Raw genomic sequence first — 7,522 nt, forward strand, 5'->3', positions numbered from 1 at the left:
GAACTTTTGCTCAGGTTTTTACACTTTTTTCAAGCAACTCCAAGTCTTATTGATTATGTAACAATTTTCTCCTTAATCAGCCCTATTATTAGACTGAATCAAATATAATACTCAGGTAAGGCTTTTGATGCCTCAGACATTGCGGTGCAACTGTGTTGTCATTTCGTGGTTTGCTGGAATTGGTTTTCATTTCTTTGATCTCCACCAGCAAGGAGATGATCTTTCACAGAGTGCTGATCTCTGGAGAAGAAAAAGAGAAATAAAAAAGTCTGGCTTGATGCTGTGAAACACTCAAGGACGCTGTCATGTGATACATTTAAGTCCACCGTATTTTACTGAGTGTTTGAAGCTATAATGATGATGTAAAAATGGCTGTAATTCCTAAATTTTAATTGTGAGACAATATTCCTAAAACTGTGTGCAAAAACATTTGTGACCAGCAAAGACCAATGACCGATCCACCACCAGGCACCAGGCCCAGGATCCACCACCAGGCACCAGGCCCAGGATCCACCATCAGGCATCAACAACTAAACAGGTGTGTTTGGATCTTATCTGAGCCGCCTACAAAATGCCACCAAAGAAAGCCACAGTCTCCGAGGATGAGATGGAGGAGATTAAGAAATCTCTAAATTACATGTCAGGAGAGCTTTCTACTATCTCCAAACAACAGAAATTGCTTTTGAATATGATGGGACAGATTAAAGAACTGCAAAAACTAAATGAAGAAAAGGACAAAAAAATTGCCCTACTTGAGTCCCGAGTGGCAGATCTAGAGCAGTACACCCGTATGAATGACTTAATAGTAAGTGGATTGGAGACCAAACACAGAACGTATGCCAGAGCTGTAGTGGCAGAGGAAGGCAGGGAGCCCACTGAAGCTGACATCGACTCTTTGGAGCAACAAATTCTCAATTTCTTTAGTGGCAAGGGAATTACCATTAATAGTAAAGATATTGAAGCTTGCCATCCTCTGCCTCGAAAAATAATAGTGGAAAACCATCTATAATGATTCGTTTTGTGAACAGAAAATCACAAAAGGAGCTACTAAGACAAGCTAAGAAGCTGAGAGGAACCAATGTCTACATAAACGAGCATCTGACAAAGAAAAATGCTGACATAGCACAACAAGCACGAATACTAAGAAGACAAAACAAGATTCAATCAACATGGACTGCAAACTGCAAGGTCTACATCAAACTCAAAGGAACACCAGAAGAACAAAAAGTTGTGGTCATTAAAGAACTTTCAGAACTGGAAAAATACTAGAAATGCTAAAAAAACCAAAAAAACAACTCGAGACACCAACTATAGAAATAAATCATATAGCATGACAAAACTGTGATAAATAATCACTTTTTTTCTTAGTAAGGTGAAAATGAACCTTACCCATATATGAACATTGTATATAAGAATTTGGGACTAAAACCCTTTGAGTATACTGATCACAGACCATGGGACTTGGAAAATGATATAGACCCTGAAAACAATTTCTATACCAATAAGTATGATCAAAAATGTGAATATTATACAAATGAGCAATTCAATCAAAATATAATAATGGATAATGTAATATCAATCATACATTTTAATAGTAGGAGCCTCAATTCAAACCATTCAAAAATCCTGGACTGTCTGGCACAGTTTTCTAAGAAATTCACTGTCATTGCAGTTTCAGAGACTTGGTTAGATGGGGCTCAAAACTTAGTGAAGATTGATGGCTATGACATGTATTACATCAATAGAAATAAAAAAAGGGGGAGGGGGTGTTGCCTTTTATACTGATAAAAATTACAAATGTAGAATCATCAGTGAACTGTCACTAGCACTGGATAACATAATGGAGTGCATAACTATCAAAGAATCTGCAAATCAGCTGTATCTACAGGACCCCTGGATCATGTATAAAAATGTTCACAGAGGAAATGTTGAAGATGTACAATCCCATTAACAACAAGAAAATGACATTTATATGTGGTGATTTCAATATAGATTTGTTGAATCCAACTGTGAACAGTGCCATCACTGATTTCATCCATACAATGTACAGCATTAGTCTTTATCCCTTAATCTGCCGTCCAACAAGAATAACCTCACATAGTGCTACACTTATCGATAATATTTTCACTAATGTTGTTGACAGCAATGTTGAAAGTGGATTAATAATAAATGACTTAAGTGACCATCTACCAGTTTTTGCAACAGTACAGAGCTACGCCAGGATTAACAGATGTGAACCTAATAAGAAATTAAGTAGACATAAAACACAAGAAGCAATTTGCCGCCTCAAGAAAGAGCTCAACAATCAAGACTGGAGTAACATCTATGTTCAAGACGTTGACGTGGCTTATGAAAACTTCTTATCAATAATATTAACTCTTTGCAATAAACACTGTCCCCTGGTGAATAAAACAAAGAAAACTGAAAACTCAGGAAAAAAAACCATGGCCAACAAAGGGGATATTGAACGCATGCAAGAAAAAGAATCTGTTGTACAAGGCATTTTTAAAGAAAAGAACAATAGAAGCTGAACAAACTTATAAGAGGTATAAGAATAAATTGACAGGGATCATGAGAAGCAGTAAAAGAAATTACTACAGTAAACTTTTAGATGAAAATAAAAAAATATGAAAAACATGTGGACAGTGCTAAATAATATTGTAAATAAAGGAACTAAAGGATTGGAATATCCATATAACTTTCAAATACAAAATACAACAACTAGTGACATAAAACAAATTGCAAATGGTTTTAATGACTTTTTTCTTGATGTTGGTCCTGCTTGGCTAAAGAAATTGTAAAAACTGGGCACCCTCCTAAAACTAAAACTATTAATGTAGCAAACTCAATGATTATGAGGGGAGTAGATGAAGAGGAAATTATGGATGTAGTTACATCCTTTAACTCCAAGAAATCAACTGACTGTGATGGCATTGATATGCACTTAATTAAAGATATTTTTGGATGTATTGTGAAACCATTTACCTACATTTGTAATCTGTCATTACAAAGTGGTTTATTTCCTGATAAGATGAAAATTGCAAAGGTAGTTCCAATATATAAAGCTGGAGATAAACATCTTCTCACAAACTATCGGCCCATCTCTCTACTACCGCAGTTCTCTAAGATACTGGAAAAAATATTTTACAATAGATTATATGACTTTATCATAAAAAGCAATGTACTATATGAACAGCAGTATGGATTTAGACCCAAAAGGACCACAACGCATGCCTTAATGGAGTTTATAGATACAGTAACAACTGCTATTGAAAACAAAAAATATGCTGTCGGAGTTTTTTTTAGATTTAAAGAAAGCATTCGATACAGTTGATCACAGCCTGTTACTTAACAAACTATGTACATATGGGGTCAGAGGGGTGGCATTATCATGGGTTAACAGTTACCTTGCAAACCGTAAACAATTTACCCAAATAAATGCCATGGAGTCAGAACTGAAACCTGTTGTGTGTGGGGTTCCCCAAGGATCAGTTTTGGGGCCGCTGCTTTTCATATTGTACATTAATGAGATATGTGCTATTTCAAAGTCTTTGAAAATAATATTATTTGCCGATGATACAAACTTACTGTGCTGTGGAAGTAACTTGGAACAACTTCTGAATGAGCTAGAAAATGAATTAAATAATCTGAAGACCTGGTTAATAATAAATTAACATTGAACCTGAGCAAAACAAAATTCATAATATTTGGGAATCGCACATATTCTGCTAACAGTAAACTGACAATAAATAACACTGAATTAGACAGAGTATCTGAAATAAAATTCCTTGGTGTGATAATACATCACAAACTATCCTGGATTCCCCACATTACTCATGTCAAAGGCAAAATATCGAAGTCTCTGGCAATTCTCTATAAGGTCAAGGATCTCATAAATCAAACATCATTATATACTCTCTATTGTTCTATTATACTGCCGTACATGACATACTGTGTGGAAGTGTGGGGAAACACGTATAAGACACACACTTATCCCATATACATTCTGCAAAAAAGAGCAATAAGGATAATAAATAAAGCTACTTCAAGAGAACCATCAAATCCACTTTTTATCAAATTAAATATTCTCAAATTTAAAGATTTGGTTGACCTCAGAACTGCGCAAACAATGTACAAAGCAGCAAATAAATCTTTGCCCCACAACATTCAGAACTTGTTCCAAATAAGACCAAATACTCATGACCTGAGAGGAATCCTTATGTTCAGCAAGCCAGTAGTAAGGACAAGTAAATTATCAGAGCATTACAGTCAGAGGAGTTAGTGTGTGGAACACCTGTACAGATGAAATCAAGACAAGTACATCAATACAAAAATATCACACGATTGTTCAAAAATAATAAATTGCATGAATATAGGAAATCTTCCCCTCAGTGACTGAGTTGTCTGATTGTGTCCTCATTTTTTTTATAGATCAAGGCCTGAGTAACCCAACCTTAAGTGTTCATTAAGGTGTTTGTCACATAGATATAAAACAAGCTCAGAGATTAAGCGGGTGTTATAGACAGGGTGATTAGTTTATGTAAAAATGTAGTTTGTTGTTGTTCTGGTTTACGGTGCTGAAAATGTTTTTTATTTGTGTATGTTCAATGTGTTAGACTTGTACATAGTTAACCATATATGATCAAATAATGTTGAATCCTGGATATGGATTTGTAAGCAATGAAATTTGAAATAAGGGGGTAGGAACAAGAAAAGTATAAACTTCATCCTACTCCTTTTTGAGCACACGCATTCTGTAGACAAAGATATATACATGAAAACTTGATGATTTTTACGTTTTTTTTTCTTTCTGTTGTTATTTCAATTATATTTGCATGTTCGAAATAAATTATATCTATATCTATATCTATTTCTACCAAAGTCGACCACAGGGAATGCTCTGCTTCTATTTTCCTCATGACATTATTTTAGATTTTGTTTGGTAGTTTGATAGTGTGGGCTATTTTTACCTGGTGCCTTGGTGGAGTAGATCTAAAGCTGGTTGATCGATACCATAGAATTAAACCATTCACAGGAAAATGGTTTGTGGGAATCTTTTCTTCTTTCTTTCTCTATTTTTCTCTTACAGGAGGTCCATACAGTACGTGATGAGGTGGGTGTGAGTGACTGGTCTTGCCATAACTCGGCATGTCATGACAACGATGCTGAGTGATACCCAGTATATAAATCATTGAGGAAAAATTGTAATATCAGACCCTAGTCTGTCTGGAGACAGTATTTGTATGTAATGAATTTTAGGTCATCCAAATGTGATAAAATAGCAGCAAACAAAATCGTCAGTCACAATTCAATTCAATTTTATTTATATAGTGCCAAATCACAACAAAAGTCGCCTCAAGGCGCTTTATATTGTACAGTAGATCGCACAATAATCTACTGTAACAAATTAACAGTTTATTCTGTCCAAAGGGATCAGTTCTCTTGGCTGTATTGCACAAACAAACAGTCTAATCCATGACAAATTCGTAAATAAATTCTTTTCAAATTAATTCAATTTCTATAGTGCCAAATGACTATTACAGTCACCACAAGGTGATTTAAATTGTAAGGTAAAGACCCTACAACAACAGAGATAAAATCTCAAGAATCAAATGACCCTCTGTGAGCAAGCACATGGTGACAGTGGAAACGAAAAACTCCCTTTTAACAAGAAGAAATCTGTAGCAGAACCCGGCTCAGAGAGGGACAGTCATCTGCTGCAACCAGTTGGAGGTGAGGGGAGGAAGACAAGACAAAAGACAAGATGTGGAACAGAGTCAGAGATTAATAATAACTCACCTTTTACATTTACTGTCAAATTAATGTTCATATTACATGGTCAGTAGTAACCATGGCCATTAAAACCATGCGTGCATGCCAGTTGTGTTGACTATACTATTATTAAGAACAATTATTGTTGATAGGAAGGCCCCAACCATACCTTACTAATGTGGGAGTCAACCACTAGGACCACTCCCTCCACTGACCAATTAGATCATGATCTTCACCATCTAACAGGGTACCGTTATGCACTGGCGTGCAACATGTGTGACAAAGCAATATTTCAACATGTCACAACATTTTGTTTTGTCTAAAGTTCTTTCTTTAATATTTTGCACATGTAAAATTTATCAACATTAGAATCTTATGTTGGGCAGCACGGTGGCACGGTGGTTAGCACTGTTGCCGCACAGCAAGAAGGTCCTGAGTTCAATTCCACCATCAGGCCGGGGTCTTTCTGTGTGGAGTTTGCATGTTCTCCCCGTGTTTGCGTGGGTTCCCTCCGGGTACTCCGGCTTCCTCCCACCGTCCAAAGACATGCAGCTTGTGGGGATAGGTTAATTGGATAATCCAAATTGTCACTAGGTGTGAATGTGAGTGTGAATGGTTGTCTGTCCCTGTGTGTTGGCCCTGTGACAGACTGGCGACCTGTCCAGGGTGTACCCCGCCTTTCGCCCTATGACAGCTGGGATAGGCTCCAGCGCCCCCCCGCGACCCTGAAAAGTGGAAGCGAATGGATGGATGGAGAATCTTATGTTAATGTGGTTCTTAATCAGTCCTAACATAGCTCAAGGTAGCATACACTGCAGTCCCAACCAGTACTCACTTGAGTAGCGATTCTTCTAGGAATCAAAAAGTGCTCACAAAGTGACAAAGGACCTTGAGCACAGTTTGAGTGAAGACCCATTAAGTAATCACTATGAGGATGTTTCACTAAAATGGGACAAATAGCAATTCCTATTCCTAAAACCTTTAACTCAGTCAAAGGATTGCGTCCACCTGCCAGCTGAAAATACCCAGTTGGAAGGGCTTGAAGGCATTATGGAGACTTTTTTAATAGAAATGTTATGAAACAGAACATTGGTTGAAATGATGTCCGTGTTTCAACCTGACAAAATCCACTAAGCCTTTTTTTTTCATATCTATGTAAGTGTATCCAGGGATATGATCTGGTAGACCGAGTACTACTATGAGCAGTAGGTCATTTCATTATAGTCAGTCATTTTTCACTTGTACAAGTAGGATTTAGGGTTTTTTCTCTGCACTTTCTCTAGGTAAAAAGTGACAATAGTAAAAAGTTGAAAAAAAGCATTTTCAAGGCTGAACATCATCAAACTTTCAATGGCCAAGAAAAACAACATGGGTACACCAATAGCAGAATTGACACACAGCACCTGTGCAGCTATTGCTGTTTAAAGTGCAGTGTAAACACATTATGTCAAAACCTCAGAAGAATCTACCAGAGAGTATGATACAGAGTGAAATTATAGCAGAAAACATTTTTTGGTAATAAATCAAATCGAGTTGGGGGTGAGAAAACACTCGCTCACACCGAGTAACTGAATAATGTCAGGAAAAAACAGTTCAATAGAGACATTAACTGAGAAAGATGAAGTTCATTAACCCCAATCCAGTAACAGCTGTGGTTTTAAAAAATGAATGATTTTGACTCTAATATGTAGAAGACATCCAGGTTATCCAGACACGTTATTACAGCGCTCCATCTGCCAGCCTCAAATGT

The 7,522-nt window shown here is 36.7% G+C and overlaps 1 pseudogene; it reads left to right on the forward strand.

Moving 5' to 3' along the window:
- Window positions 1-637: 637 nt before the first annotated feature.
- Window positions 638-1,269, forward strand: LOC146571099 (uncharacterized; annotated as a pseudogene).
- The last annotated feature ends 6,253 nt before the right edge of the window (window positions 1,270-7,522 follow it).

Source organism: Mchenga conophoros, linkage group LG7, assembly GCF_057382185.1.
Source record: "Mchenga conophoros isolate Kocher_MC1m ecotype Shallow Benthic linkage group LG7, M_conophoros_male_GT1.1, whole genome shotgun sequence".
In the NCBI taxonomy this organism is placed as follows: Eukaryota; Metazoa; Chordata; class Actinopteri; order Cichliformes; family Cichlidae; genus Mchenga; species Mchenga conophoros.